General features: G+C 42.8%; 1 protein-coding gene across 5 annotated transcripts in view; it reads right to left on the bottom strand.

Moving 5' to 3' along the window:
* The window catches only part of IP6K1 (inositol hexakisphosphate kinase 1), a 36,982-nt gene extending 22,662 nt beyond the window's left edge, over nucleotides 1–14,320 (bottom strand). The window contains exon 1 of one of the 5 annotated variants that reach the window (XM_069562350.1): nucleotides 14,120–14,320. The gene's annotated coding sequence lies outside the window, so the exon portion shown is untranslated. Of the gene's footprint in view, nucleotides 1–13,774 lie in introns of all 5 variants that reach the window. The other 4 variants (XM_069562351.1, XM_069562348.1, XM_069562347.1 and 1 more) reach the window with 4 other exon arrangements.
* Between the last annotated feature and the right edge of the window lie 2,140 nt (nucleotides 14,321–16,460).

Below are 16,460 nucleotides of genomic sequence, written 5' to 3'. Positions count from 1 at the left end.
AAACAGCTTATGTGGATCAGTTCTTTCAGATCACTGGCAGTTTATATTAAAATGGTTAAGATTCTGTCAGCTTATGAATGGACTGCTTCCCCAGGGTTCCATGCTCTGCCTAGGAGTTTATGCACCACCAGCTATAGAGGTCTCTGTTTCTCCTTCCTTTTCTTCAGAAAGCGCTGGTTCCACATTTTACTGCATAAAATGGGAAGGAGGCTATTTTTTAAAAGAACCTGTTGAGATTCTCAAGTTGAATTTTTTTCACTGGTGAACAGCAACACATGGAAATAAATTTGCCCTGTAAAGATATTAGTTAACATTAGTTAGACTGACCTTCTGGTTATAGTAACTAACTTCTTGAACATATAATTGAACTCTGACATGAATTATGTCTCTATTCAAATAAAATAAAGTTTCTCATACTGCTCAAATTAGTATTTTCCTTTTTCAAAGCCAAAGCTGTTGTGAGGTAAAATGATTATAAGGTGTTATTATGGCTTGTAAATTAATAATTGGGATATTTAATTCTATAAAAAAATTAAAATCTGTGAATTGTGGTATATTCATACAGTGGAATACTACAGAGAAATGAAAAAGAACCAACTACTGCCAAACACAGCATAGAAGAATCTCAAAGGTGTGATGTAGCAAGAAAGAGTCCAGATACAAAAGAGGCCATGTGTTGTGATTCTATACATATATGGAATTCAAAATGATCATGAAAATCACAACAGTGGTTTCTCTGGGAAAATACTAATTGAGAAGGGGCATGAAGGTAGAGGTGACAAAGATGAGCACTTAACATATGCACTCAGCTGTGTGCCTAGATTTCTGAACTTTACTCTAAGTCAGAACTTAAAAGGGAAAAAAGAAAAAGAAGAGTAGTCCTCTACACCAGCAGATACATTAGAAAATGGAAAATATTTAAATATATTCCATTTACAACAGCAACCATAACTATATTAAGTACTTATCAATCTTTAAAAAGTATTACAGATCAATAATAAAACTTTACTGAAGGACCTAAAAGAAGATATAAATACTCCATATTCATGGGGTGTGGGGCTCAATAGTGAAATGCAATGCAATTTCAATAAAAATTCCAAGAGAGTTTTTTGACAAACTTGACAATCTGACTTTATATTCACATGGAGGAGTAAAGACCAAGTAATGTCGTTAGACAGCAATGTCAAAGAGTAATAAGAGATGATCTGCCCTCCCCAATAGCAAAGCTCCTTATGAATTTACGGCAATTAAGACAGTGTGATATTTTGCAAAGAGAGGCAAAAAAATCTTAGGCTCAGACGTGAGAGTGGATGTGTGTATCTGAAGTAGCATTTACATACCCATTTAATCAACTGAAAAAGATGATATAATCTCGTAACAGGCTACACACAGATTAAATTCTATCCTTACCTCTAACTATACTCCAAAATAAATTCCCAACATACAAATGTGCAAAATAAAACTTGAAGGTAATTAGAAAAAAATTTAAATGCCTTTTGACAATAGATTAAGTGAAATTCCATAAGACATAAAGCACACAAACTACAACAGGAAACACTGATGAATAAGACCACATTAAAAAAAATGTTAATTGAAACAGCTTTTATTGAAGTATAATTTACAAACCATAAAATTCACTTAAGTGTACAATACAATGATGGTTAGTAAATTTACAGAGTTGTACAATCCCCACAATCTAATTTTATAGTATTTCTATCACTCCAAAAGACCCCTCATACCCACTCACAATCGCCCCATTCCTACCATCAGCCACAATAAAATTAGTCTTTTTTGTATAAGAGAATCATAAGAAAAGATAAAAGATAAAGAACACGTATTTGTAATATTGATAATTATCAAGAAAATCAGTAAACAATATATGAAGAATTCCTATAAATAAAAGTGGAAGAAAATAACAAGATGGAAAAAAGATGAGGCTCAGTGGCTAATAAACATGTGATTAAATGCCCCTCTTCACAAATACGAGAGAAATGCAGACTTAAACAGGAAATGATTTCAATTCTTTAAGACTGGAAAAAATAAAAGGTATAAACATCCCAAGCACTGGCCAGCCAGGGAGAAAGGGCTTCTCTCTTATGATGATGGCAACACAAAACCAAAGTTGTGCGCACTCCACAACCCATCAGGCACCCAAGAGAGCAGGTTCAAAAACGTTCACTGCAGCACTGCTGCAACAGAAAGACGGGCAATGACCGAATGGTCCATCAGTGGAAGAGTGGGTAAATGAATGCGTGTCTTCATGAACTGTACAGTCCCGAATTAGTAATCCACATGTGTCAACATGAATACATTTCAAAACAAACTGGAAAAAGCATGTTTGGAAATATTTCTAATATGCCATCATTGTAAATTTTTAATACATAAAACACCATACATGAATTTATGGACACATATATGTATTAACAAGAACAATGATGTGAAATGGAAGAATGTGCACCAACTTTACAGGAGGAAAGGAAAGGAGACTGGTTATCTAGGAAGAACAGGGAACTTCAGCTCTTTTGGTAATTTTTAATTTCTTTTTAAAAAGTCTGAAACAAATACGGTAAAATGTTAACATTTTCTAATCTCTGTGCCCAGTACACTAGTATCATTCTCTGAACTTGTATATCTTTAAATAAAACAAAAAGCCTTCACAGTGTTAAAAGCCTGATGTTAATACATAGTAATGACAGAACATGCTAGCAATGGTTCCAAAGTAGGGTATGAATATCTGGAATTGAGTGAAGTGAAAGTTGCTTAGTCGTGTCCAACTCTTTGCAACCCCCATGGACTACAGAGTCCATGGAATTCTCCAGGCCAGAATAGTGGAGTGGGTAGCCTTTCCGTTCTCCAGGAGATCTTCCAGACTCAGGAATCGAACCAGGGTCTCCTGCATCACAGGCAGATTCTTTACTGACTGAGCTATGAGGAAAGCCCTAACTGGACAGCAAACATTAGAACTCCTTGATCTGTCTTTCCTTACTTGGCCGTCAAGCACCACATTCTCCTCATTCTCCTGGTACTCAATCTACTCTGCTGGTTCTTTCTCTTCTTCCCACACTTTTAATGCTGGAGGCCTCGGGGCTCAGTCCTTGGTCCTCCTTTGTTTAGCTACACTTTCAGTTCAGTCCTCTTTCTGGAACACCAAATTCATATAAACTGACTGCCTATTTGATCTAGCAAGTTTAAATTTAACATTGCCAAGATAGAACTCATCTCCCCAAAGCCCCCAAAACCTCTCCACCTGCAGTCTTACCCATCCCAGCTCCATCTTTACAGCTGCTCTCACAAAAATCCTGACAGTCATTCCTGATTCCCCTCTTTCTCAACACCCCCTGCAGTAGGCTATCATGTAGCCCTACTGAATCTACCTTCAGAACACGTCCAGATCCAGCTACTCACCATCTCCAGGGCTACCACCTGGTTTGATCACCAACATCTCCCACCTCCTCACTGGTGTTCCAGCTTCCATCATGGCCCTCCTGCAGCCTGTTCTCAACACAGCAGCCAGGGGCTCTGTTAAACTGAGAGTCAGACCATGTGACTTCTCTGCTCAGAACCCTGCAGTGGCTCCTGTCTCCCCTAAGGCCTTGCCATAACCTTCAAGTTCTGCATTCCTCCCCACCCCCATTTTCCCTCTGATCTGATTCCTGCCCTCCTCCCCTTTGCTTATTACCTCACTCTAAGTCACACTGGCTAGACACACAGGGAGATTCCTACTCTGGGGTCTCTGCACCAGCCATTCCTTCTGTCTGGACCATTCCTCCCCCAGATATCCAAGTGGCTAACTCCCTCACCTCCTCTGCTCAAATCTCTCTCCATAAGGTTTCCCCTAACCTCCCTAAGTTTAAACTGCAAACCCATCTGGATGTTCCATCTTCCTTACTCTGCTCGTTTTTCTTTTTTTCAAGGCATGTTCTATGTTTTATTTATTGATAATGTCTACAGTTTATTATTTTTATTATAACGATGTCAGATCCATGAAGAAAAGCATATTTTTTCACTATATATTATTCAAAATGTCCGGCATGTGGCAGAGACACAATAAAAAGAGATGTATGCATATAATGTGTATAACAGATGTGTACAGCAGTAAAAGAACATGGCATATGAAAAATGTTCATGACGGGATGAGATTTTTCTTTCTTTCTTTTTTTGTTTACTATTAGGATTGTTAGGTCAAAAAAGTTTACAGATTTCTAACCTAGGGCTTCCAAAACCAGAACAAAGAGTTAACTTGGCTTTACAGAGAAGAAAGTATGATAACCAAAGGATAGAATTCCAAACCAAAGAAAGAGAACGTAAAATTCTGTTTTGACTCTAAAAAGAGTTGATATAGGAAAAAAGAGCTTTAAATGTACCTGGATAAAAATGGCAACTAACAGAAACTAAACAAGATATGTAAGAAAAAAGAAGATAGCCTATGAGGAAGATAAGATCATTTTTATTACTAATACAAAAGAGAAACAAGGGGTGAAAAATCAGACAAAATACAGAAAATCTCAATTATAAAGAATAAACCATCTCAAAGAACTTAAACTAAATTTAGGAGATACAACTAGGTTTGCTTGGTTTAATTCAACAACACAGTAAGCCTAGAAAGTGGCAATGAATAAAAAGCCTTGGCAAAGACAGAGAAATTCCAATCAGATATGGTGGAGAATAAGGTCCAAACTACTTTAAGAATGAGGAAGGCATTGTCTTCACAGAAAGAGAAAGACAATACCTGGTCACCAAGTTTGTTAGCTGGGTGGGCACAGACACTCCAAAATGCAGATCAGCAGAGTGCATTCTAAGGAGCTGGTTTAGAGTTGGTAATTTTGTGGACAATGTATTTTTACAGCCTCAGACTAATCACCTGAGTTTGGTATGCAATCTTTTTGTAAAAAGAAGTATCCTTGGTACCTTCACACTGCACAGGTATATTTATAAATTTCCTCATATTTTCATTAAAACTGGTTTAGAAATCCAATATTTCTACTTCTAAAACTAAATATACTCAAGCACTAAAAGTATAATGCCAAAGTATTATGCCCTTAAAACAAAGCATATGAAATGTATTTAGTCTTTTAAAAGTCTATAAAAAGTAATTTAAACTTGGTAATGCAAGAATGCTAAGTAAAATTTTGGCAATAATTCAATAATTTATCTTTGGTTTGTTTTTTACTCTCCAAGGGAAAAACAGCAAAATCAGTCAACTGAAAAGAACACAATGGACAGATACGTCACTCTCACAGAAAAGAACATATAAACCTCTAGTTGCATAGCTCTGGACTTTATGAAAACTCATTTCTAACTATTTCAGAAATAAAAAGCTGATGTGGACTCTAAGAGGAAAAGATACTCTCAAATACTTTCAAATTCAAGGACAAAAAAAACTACAGCTCTAAACTAACATGAAAGCATATCTGTTCTCTAAAGCATATAATCAAGGGAAACTAATGTTTTCTTAAATTCAAGTCAATTCTTGCTTTTATTAATACATACAGGACTTCCCCGGTGGCTCAGACGGTAAAGCGTCTGTCTACAATGCAGGAGTACCCGGGTTCGATCCATGGGTCGGGAAGATCCCCTGGAGAAGGAAATGGCAATCCACTCCAGTACTATTGCCTGGAAAATCCCATGGACAGAGGAGCCTGGTAGGCTACAGAGGCTACAGTCCATGGGGTCACAAAGAGTCGGACACGACTGAGCGACTTCACTTTCACTCACTTTCATGGGACTGTAGGGGGCTTCCCACGTGGCTCAGTGGGTAAAGAATCCATCCGCCTGCAACGCAGGAGACACAGGCAGACGCCAGTTCGAGCTTCGGGTCGGGAAGATCCCCTGGAGGAGGGCATGGCAACCCATTTTAGTATTCTTGCCTGGAGAATCCCATGGACAGAGGAGCCTGGTGGGCTACGGTCCACATGGCCGCAAAGAGTCAGACACGACTAAAGTGACCGAGCACGCACACGTGAGACTGTAGCTGCTGATAAGATTAGTTATACTTATGAGGGTGAAAGAAACAGTCCTTCCTTCCTTCGCACCCCAAGAACTGTTTCAAGCAGATGCTCACAAACCTCACCTTTGAGGAAGACAGAAACATAGAGAACATTCTTGAGGTAAATATAGCTGCCAACCTGATTGCCCTTCCAATCTACCTGGGACTGGGACATCCCTCACCTAGAAACCAGAAATATGTGCAAAGACCTAGTGCAATCTGGGAGGTCTGAAATAAGGGGAAGGGGAAAAGAGGCTTAGGTATCCATTTTGTTTATCCTCAGAAAAGACGTTGCTTAGACATCTGGGTCCTATCCAGAAGCAAGGGACCCAGTGGCACCCTTCTGAATATACCAGGTTGAGAGTAAACGGGTTGAGTTCCACTTTATATACACACACACGTATATATACACACACATACACACACAAATACTTGTGCTTAGTCACGCAGTCATGTCTGATTCTTGGTGGTCCCATGGACTGTAGCCTTCCAGGCTGCTCTGTCCATGGGATTTCCAAGGCAGGAACACTGGACTGGGTTGCCATGCCCTCCTCCAAGGGGTCTTCCCAAGCCAGGGACTGAACCCGAGTCGCCTGTGTCTCCTGTATTGGCAGGTTCTTTACCACTGAGTCATCAAAACAAATTCTTTTGCTTTTTTTTTTCCGTTTTGTTTTGTTTTCTTGGGCCATGTCATGTGGCATGAGAGATCTTAATTCCCCGACCAGGGATCGAACTCATGCCCTCTGCAGTGAAAGTGCAGTTTTAACCACTGGACTGCCAGGGAAGTCCCCCCAGAGCCAAATTATTTGAATGTTCTAATTTTTCATCTGGGCAGTTGTTTAGGTATATACAGGTGTAAAAATCATCAAATTTTGTGCACTTTATAAGTGTTTTATACTTTAGTAACAGTTACTTTAAAAGGAAACAAAAATTTAACAGGGAAAAACCAATCATTTAAGGGGGGAAAAAATCTGTGCTTAAACTAACACTGGAAGGCAGAGCTTATCTATCCTGAAAAGGCACAGCACCATCTGAGCAAAGACACTCCCTGGCTGTGCTGCCTAAACAAGCTCTCAGTTTCCTCACATGTAAAGTGAATATACTGTCACTGGCCTCACGGGTCTCTTAAAACAGAAATTCCTTCTCTTTTATCCACTTAGTTATTCAAAAAAAAAGGGAAAAAAGCCATGAAGACCAGGTACTATAGATTCCAATCAAACGAGGAATATTACATACTGGTTCTCTCTTTGAACAAACTATAAAAAATACAGTAAACTAAAAATAAAAGATACTTCAAAATTTTACTAGAAGGCTCTCTTAAAGAAGCAGTATTTAAAGAGTAATTTTCTCGCTTCAGCCAACTCCCATGTGAAAGTTTCACTCATCTTAAATATCCACCTTACCTTCCATCCAGAAAATAGCTAAAAAGCAACTCCATAAGAATCAGTGTTATTCTTGAGGAGATTTGAGATGCTTTAAAAGAGGATGCTGATAACCAACTTCTTGGCTGTAAAGAACTAGTCACTGAACACTGGGACAAGAAGTCAATGAAACAGAACTCAATCTGCCCAGCATGCGTATGAACATGCAGTGTAGAAATGACCTCAATGGGACAGGCTGTTAGGGATGAATACTCATCACCAAAAGCACTGCTCACTGCTCCCAGGAATTAAAATCTAGAACACTTGGCTAGGACCCTCTGGTTGGTACTAGTTTTCAAACAGCACCCATGGAAGATCATCGAGTCAAGCTTTTTATGTATAACTTCTTTTTTTTAGGTAGCAAAATACCAGCCACATGACCAACGGTCTAAAGAGGCAGTACCAACTGTGCTAACTGAGCCTGGTTACTTACAAAGGCGCAAATCACCATGGCCAGGCTCCACAAAGAGATGCAGGATGAACCCTGTGGATGACCAAGAAGCCTCCTGCTGCTGCTGCTGCTGCTGCTGCTGCTGCTGCTAAGTTGCGTCAGTCGTGTCCGACTCCGTGCGACCCCACAGACGGAAGCCCACCAGGCTCCTCTGTCCCTGGGATTCTCCAGGCAAGAGTACTGGAGTGGGTTGCCAATTCCTTCTCCAATGCGTGAAAGTGAAAAGTGAAAGTGAAGTCGCTCAGTCGTGTCCGACTCTTAGCAACCCCATGGACTGTAGCCTACGAGGCTCCTCCATCCATGGGATTTCCCAGGCAAGAGTACTGGAGTGGGGTGCCATTGCCTTCTCCAAAGAAGCCTCCTAACCTGCATCAATTAACAGAAACTGAGGATCGTGACAAGTAACTGAAGCTGTTAAAGCAAATAGACTCCCTCAATCTAGAAGCTCGCGTCTACTTGCAATAGTTCCTAATTATTCCAACTTCCCACTTCAACAGAATGTCCATTCGTTTCTGACTTGGCATGGGTATATCTGGAAATCTGGCAAAAAAAACCATAAAATGAGGCTTCGAGCTGAGAGTTACAAGGAGGAGCAATAACAAAACTGGGCCCAGAGTCCATAGAACTGTTCAACTTTCTCTTAAACAGTGTCCGTGTGATGTAGTCTGGGGGTCAGGGAAACTCTACTTGTGGATATTTACCACAGAGAAATGAAAACAGGTACACATACAGACGTGTATGAGAACATTTATTACATCTTTACTCACAAGAGCCAAAAACTAGAAACCACCCAAATGTCTAGCAGCAAAAAATATGGCCATAAAAAGGAATACTACTCAGCAATAAAAAAGGAAGACACCATAACAGATGAACCTCAGAAACATCATACTAAACAAAAGAAACGAGATACGAAAGAAAATATAACCAATTTCCAGTACTCACAGTAGTTATGTTCTATAAAGTCACTGCAAACAAAAAAAAAGAGTTAGTGAATACTGAGCTGCTGCTCCTAGAGGAAACAGAGTTAAGTTTCTCTGACCCTCTGGTCACAGCACTTCCACCAATCAATTTTTAATCTTTCAGAGCTACACACATATAATATATAACCTTGTATGTATATTACTGTTTAAAGATACTTTATTAAATACATAGCTGACTCATTAACACTGAACTCTCAGCCAACTGCACTATAACTCAGACCTGAACAAACCTTACCTAACACACGTGTTTTGTTCATAAGGCATTTCACATCCTTCTTATACTTAAGATTAGATAGCACTCCCGCACTGGTTACTTGGGAGCCATTTTAACCAGCAAAATTATCCATAAAAAACGCAAAAATATGAAAAATCATGCCACTAAACAGACTATGAAAAGAACACCTGTTTACAGAGCGACTATCCCCTACTTCTCAAAAATTCACTTTACACCACTGTGTTTTTATGGAAGACAGACATTAGTACTGCTTTCACTAACCAAAACAGTTCCAAAGAGCATTTTCACTTCTATGGAAAGGCAGCAAGTGAAAAGAGCATTCAATATTTGTTTTGCAGGGAGTCGTTAGAGAGGCAGAGTGCGCCCAGAGCAGCAAGAGCGGCACTGCCAAGCTCCCTTCCCGGGAACTACACTCAGCAGCACAAGCTGCCACAGCTCTGAACTGTCGGTGAGCATCTGTGCGTTGTCTTGATTTATACTGTACATCCGTTAGCAAGATGAGTCCTCAGGTAATTGTTTTTTCACTTTATGTCATTTTGGCTCACAAAAGGTTTCACAGGAACACTCTACATTCATCCAAAAGCACTCTACTTTCACCTGAAATCAAGGCAAATCTGTACTACAGCTGAAACGAGGCAGCAGAGTGGCACCTTGCTCCCCTTCAGTTTCCCCAATTTACTGCCAGCTAGCCCCTGATGTAAATACATCATTTACCAACCCAGAAGTTTTTAATACAGTGTTGACTGCAACAAGGTACCAATTAGGGTGTCCTGCATGATCTCATTTTTGTAAAACTTACAAAAAAATCACCAGAAGAAATATGGTCAACCAATAAAACACTAACAGTGAAATTATGGATGGTCCTGTTTTTATCTCTTGTTATTCATATATTTTTTAAAAATTAGTGAATATACATTACTGATAAGTTATTTTTTATAACAGCTTCAAGATATAATTCACACAGCATACAAGTCACCCGTTTAAAGTGTACACTTCATGGGACTTCCCTGGTGGTACAGTGGTTAGGACTCTGTGCTTCCACCACAGGGAGCACGGGTTCAATCCCTGATCAGGGAACTAAGACCCCACCATGCCACACGGCATGGCCAAAAAAAATAAAATAAGAAATATAGTTACAATCCAAGGGCTTTTAGTATATAAAAGTTATGTGTAACCATCACCACAGTTTCAGGACATACTCATCACATCTCATCCTGCCCTAAGCAACCACTCATCTACTTCCCATCTCTGTAGGTTTGCCTCATCCGGGTATGTTTTATAAATGAAATTATATATGACCTTCTGTGTCTGGCTTCCTTCACTTAGCATAATGTTTCCCAGGTTCAGTCATGTTGAAGTCTATTTTGGAACCTCACTCCTTTTTATTGCTAAATGATATTCCATTGTATATATAAAATACGTATAGACCATGTTTTATTGATCCATTATCAGTTGATAAACATTTGGGTCATTTCCCATCTTGGTTATTATGAATAATATTGCTATAAACACTCATATATAGGTTTTTGCTTGTACATGTTTTCATTTTCCTTGGGTAGATAACTAGGAGTGGAACTGCTGGTAACTCTAACCATCTGAAGAACTACCAGACTATTTTCCAAAGTGACTGCATCATTTTACATTCTCACAAGCCGAGTTTATAAGGACCAACAGTTCTCATTATTTAACTTTTTGATTACAGAGTAAGTTGCTTAGTTCATTCAATCATAACAAGCTCAGATTTTTATGGTCTTCAAGGTACTCTTATTTCCTGACATCAAAATTTAGATTTGAAAAGAGTCCAGTCCTAGGCCTGCTCACCTTCTGGAAAATGAAGGTACAAGAATAAATGAGCTAAATCCCCACCCACAAATAAAAACTTCTGCAGAAGAGATGGGATTTTCTAAGGATTCAAAAAAACAAAGTCTCTATCAGGGATCCAGCACTGAAATGAACATATGTTCCCATCAAAACTCATTTGCAATGCCTCTTCCATAAACCCAACTTCAAACTGTAATAGCAGCAAACATGAATGAGAGTCTCAATCTATCACCTCTTATAAAAGAACCAAGACTGCTTAGGTTTTCCCACACAGAATTCACTGCTTAAATCCTGCTGTAGTACAGGAAGAGAAATGAAATCTGATTTAAGATCGGGGCAAAAGCACAGACCTACTGGTGCAAACATACAAAATGCCTCTCTGCTCCAAGCCAGAGACAGCTCTACCTGGCTTTCCCCAGCTTTATCCATCACTAACAGCTTCAGGGCAGCACTGGGAGGACAAGCAGCACATACTACTGACACATTTACAGAAGCCCAAGGTGGCAGTGAGAAGAACCAACCAGGAAGAGAGTCTAAGAATCTCAATGCTATGCTCACCCAACACGGTTTCCAAGAGTCAAACGTAGCCAGGAAGAGGGATGACCACACGGCCATTTCTGAGACGCAGAATTACTTTCTATTGTTGGGCTTCAGTTTCTGCACTACGTGCAAGTCCTGCCTCTTATAAAATGATGGGCCTCTGTGTGGTGCTAGAGTGCAAGCCCTCTGGGCAGTGCAGGACGTGGAGATCCACGGTGAAAGTCTCATTTCTACCTGCCTATTCCCTCCAATTCCCTGTTTAATTAGAGGGTGTTCCAACTCAGGAACATTTAGCACATTTTTGTGAACATTTTGTTCTCATCTACTACATGCAGCTACAAGAAGACACAAAACTACAATCTCTGCAGGAAAGGGGTTAGGTCTAATCAGAAAAAAAGCTGTTCTTAAAAGAGTCTATACTGTATTATTGTTTTTAATAAGGGCAATAATACCACTGCAGTTCAGAGGGAGTAGAGTATTCCCAAAGACAGGAATGTTTTGGGGAGTGTTTCATAAAGGAGGTAGGAAGGACCTGAGCTGGACTTGAGTAAAGAGAAGTGAAACTGAAGGCACAGGGTATCCCCAAGAGGGGCAAAAGGAAATGGACTAGCTGGCAACAGGATCTGTGTAAGAAAATATCACACGTGGAATGATTACCAAACCATTCAGGTGGTGAGGATTAGGACAAACCTGGGAGAGGGGGGTTGGGACCAGCTGGGCAGCAGCACCGAAAATGCCACATTAGGACATCAAATCTCATCCTATATGCCTGAGCAGTTTTGACTCATTAAGTCTGTTGCTCATAACAGTTTAACATGCTGACATTTACAGATGAATTATGTACATGCAAAGTTAAAGTAGATGGAAGGTCCACTATTCTAACATCCCTACTTATTTGCATTTAAAAATGCCCAGCATAGATGTACTGCTATAAGCTATCTCTGAGTAACAAAATAGGCTTAATCAAGCAAGCACGATCTAATATTCCTAAGTATTCACAAGGCAATAAAGCATTAAGAAAAGGCAAAAAAAGTTCTTGGCTATTCTGTAACTTCCTTGGGGCAACAGTTCTAACACAGAGTTAGACCACGAATGGACTGTAATGGACCCCTGAACCTAAAACCGCATGCAAAAGTTATAGTAGTTAAGTAGACTAAGGCAGAGATTTGTTCTCTTTCTACATCTCAAAGATAACTAAAACAGACTAAGAGCCTAATTTATGGTTATTTTTCACAGAAAACAGCAACCCTGTGGCAGCCTTAACTTTCTAAAGGAAGTGTTAATCAGAGGGGAGTTGGGGGGAAGTTAGCTTGAGGCCATTTTGAGAAGCTCCTAATATTTTCGCGTCTTCCTTTCTTGTAAAGAACTACCCAAGGAACTGGTTTCACCAAAATGAAAATTCATTCAAGATTCAAAAACTGGCCCAAGGGAGGGTAATGAAATGTCTAAAGACTACTCACTCAACTTCTCTCTCTCCTTACAAGGCAAACAGCAACAGGCCACCAGCTGCCTCTGGTTTCAGCATCTTCTCCAAGAGCATTTCCTGACCAAACGGATAGTTTCTTGCAAAATTAAACATTCTGAGGTGATAAGATCCTGACATAAGCAGCACAAAGTAGTCTCAGGCAGGCTTTCTGTATGAGCACAGACAGAAGCCTGTGCTGAGAAGCCAAGGGACCAAAGGCAAACAAATGTTTTCTGGAGCCCTCAGCACATCAGGACATCAAATCTCATCCCATATGCAGCGGTTTCCTAGACCTGCACACCTTATGCGGAGTCTCTAACCCTCCTACCCTCACAAAAGAAGAGGGCCTGGAAGTCTGTTTCATTGGGCAAGATATATTTACTCTGTTAAAAGTTAATTTGGCATTCACCAGACAAAAAGAAGTTTCATTTCTTTTTCTGATTCTAACACCCTCTTACATTTCTTTTGTCTCCTTGACTACACTTGGCAGATTATCTTTTTAGGAGATAAAACGAATCAAGTTAGCACCAATACTCACTTTCTCCCAGAGCCAAAAGAGGAAGCCCTTACCACCACTCCAAAAAGTGGTGATTCAGAACAACAACAACAACAAAATATATATGTCCCAAACCAAAATTCGGGCATCAGGGACATCTGATCAGGCCCTTCAGGAAGAAGCAAACGGTGAGCTCCGAGGAATCCAAGAGGCAGGCGCCGGGCAGAGGGGCCTTCGCCTGGTCTGAATCACAAGGGCCGTCACACTGGCCGGCCTGCTTTGCAGGGGCTTTCGACTGGTTGACCTAGTCTTAGTCTCAATCGGTCTGAAAGTCACTCGCAGGAGCGACATCTAAGAAAATAGTACGTGTATTTCTCACCTGGGAACAACACAAGACCCCGGAGAGCATCAAGCTGGCACTGGACACGTTTCAGCGCTGCGGGTCAATGGAGCCCAGGGCTTCAGTCACAGAAACTAGTTTCCCGCTACCCCGCCGGCCAGCCCTCAGGCGCGGGGCTTTCGGACCTCTACCCCGAGGCCGTCCTGCGACCTCGGCATCAGCATCGAGGAGACTTCACGGGCGGCCGATGAGGACGCTCAAGCGATGCTCAAGCGATGCTCAACCGATGCCCCTGCCCTGCGCGGGCCAGCTCCAACCCCGCGCCCGCCGCCGCCCGCCCCGCGGCGTCAGGCCGGTCTTTTCGGCCCGGCTCCTGTCACTCACCGGCCCGACCCGGGCAGCGGGCGCCCACGGCTCCCCACGGGAGCTGGGCCCCCCAGGCCTCCAGGTTTCGGCCCGCCCCCTGGCAGGCAGCGCAGGTGGCTGAGATCCGCAGGAGCGGCCCCGCACCGGCCGCTCGGTCCAGCTCCCGGCGCTGCCCACTAGGTACGGATCAACAACAAGATGGCGGCCAGCCGAGGGGGCGGGGGCCGGGCGTCATAGTAACCAGGACGGCAAAGAACCCGCCCCCAGCTTAGAATACTCCCAATCAACAGCCTCTTTGCCCTACGCCCAGTGTAGTGCCTCCCGATGACAGGTTGGCCGGCCTGTCAGTCAGAGCCTGCCTCTCGCGGCCCAAGCCGAATGCTTCAGCACGTGACTGTGACGGCACGGATTGGCGCATGCGCGCCGTTCCCGGAGTTGCTGGAGGCAAAGCTTTTGCTAGCTACTCAGGAGGCCGTAGCGCCCTTGGCATCCGTGAGTGCTCGGCTTCTAAGCGGAGCCGACAGCGTCTTCTCACGCACGCGTGCACACTTAGGGAATGTCTGCTGGATGCTTTTTTGGGTCACTCACCCTGGAAGGCAGTTTCCTCACTACTGAGGAAACTGAGGCTCAGTGTGGGAAGGCTGGGCCAAGGTTACGCCACCTCTGGAAATGTGAGCGCGGAGTTTCGCTCCTCCTCTTACTGGCTCCTGTGTATAATGCCCTCTTTCCAGTGGATTCCCTAGCTTTGCCCTTCATCAGCCTTTTGTGCCCCAGCAGCCTCTGGCCTGTTACCACGTTTGTCCTTCTGCCTGGAGTTCAGTCCCCAGCACAAGCCCTGGCACAAAACAGGCACTCTTAGTCCCTGCCCTAGGGTGGGCATCTTGTCTCCAACTCTTATAACAGCATCTTGTGTCCTGGACTGTCATGGTCTGCCACCAAGCGCAACTTACGAGCCTTGGGAAGACTGTTACCTTGGGCTTGGCATCAAATGTAATCACACAGCCTGACTCACAAGTGACCTGACTAGCTAGCTTTGTGACTTTTGAGGCTTGCTTGTTCTATCTGTGAAATGAGGATAAAAATCAAGCTCCATAGAGATGAGCGTTTAATGAGCCCTTAGAGCATTCTAAGTGCTCAGCAAAAGTCTGCCCGCAGCTGCTTCCTGTAACATCCTGCTGTCCCTGAGGCCAGCTCTAACACCCTCACTTCATTGGAAACACCAGGAAGCATATTTTTCCCACAGAAGGCTCTCGACTTCTTCCTCTCCCTGGGGCACTGTAACTGGTTCAGGAAGGGAGTGAAGTGAAGTCGCTCAGTCGTGTCCGACTCTTTGCGACCCCATTGACTGTAGCCTATCAGGCTCCTCTGTCCATGGGATTTTCCAGGCAAGAGTGCTGGAGTGGATTGCCATTTCCTTCTCCAGGGGATATTCCCGACCTAGGAATCTGAGCCCGGGTCTCCCGCATTGCAGGCGGATGCTTTACTGTCTGAGCCAGCAGGGAAGCCCTTCAGGAAGGGAGGTCCTCAGCTACTCTGAAAGTGAAAGTGTAAGTGGCTCAGTCATGTCTGACTCTTTGCAACCCCATGGACTATATATAGTCCATGGAATTCTCCAGGCCAGAATACTGGAGTGGGTAGCCTTTCCCTTCTCCAGGGGATCTTCCCAACCTGGGGATCGAACCCAGGTCTCTGGCATTGCAGGAAGATTCTTTACCAGCTGAGCCACAAGCAAAGCTACCCTGAGAAGGTTCAGATCCATAAACTTGACAGAGGGAAGAAGATTGAGAGAACCTGAAGACACCACAGTTAAGATAGTCTCCACCAAGACAGCAGGTCTTCTGGGAGAGCTGGCAGTATCCTGAGACTTGATGCCAGGCTGGGTATGGGGAGTGGGCTAGCACTTCCCCCCAACAGAACCTGCCCTCCTGCAGGCTGCTGTGGGCCACTTAGCCATGTGCAGCACAGGGAGGATAGAGGGCCCATGAACCAAAGAGATCAAGAGGATATGGGAACACCTTCTCAAAAGGGGGCTATTCTCAATCCCTCCATGGCCCCCCATGCCACAGGGTGCTCAAGTCTACACCAACCCTCACTTCAGTGCAAAAGTTCCAGATGCAAGAAAACCTCCACATACAGTTCGCAAACTGCCCTGGAAGTTGGTGGGGCCCCTGGGCCCTCACCATCTGCTAGAGTAGGTGTCCTCTGAGGGGACAGGCCAACTGGGGGCCTCCTCAGTCATTGACGAGGATAACAGTGTCTTACTTCTGCAGAACGTTAATCACAGTCAGCACTGTACAATGCCTTCTGGAAAGAAAAAATAACCTTGTTCCCATAAGACAGGGCATCCTCCAAGTGAGAA

This window comes from Ovis canadensis, chromosome 19 (assembly GCF_042477335.2).
Source record: "Ovis canadensis isolate MfBH-ARS-UI-01 breed Bighorn chromosome 19, ARS-UI_OviCan_v2, whole genome shotgun sequence".
In the NCBI taxonomy this organism is placed as follows: Eukaryota; Metazoa; Chordata; class Mammalia; order Artiodactyla; family Bovidae; genus Ovis; species Ovis canadensis.
Note: the sequence above shows the minus strand (reverse complement) of the source record. Positions and strands in the feature narration are given on the sequence as shown.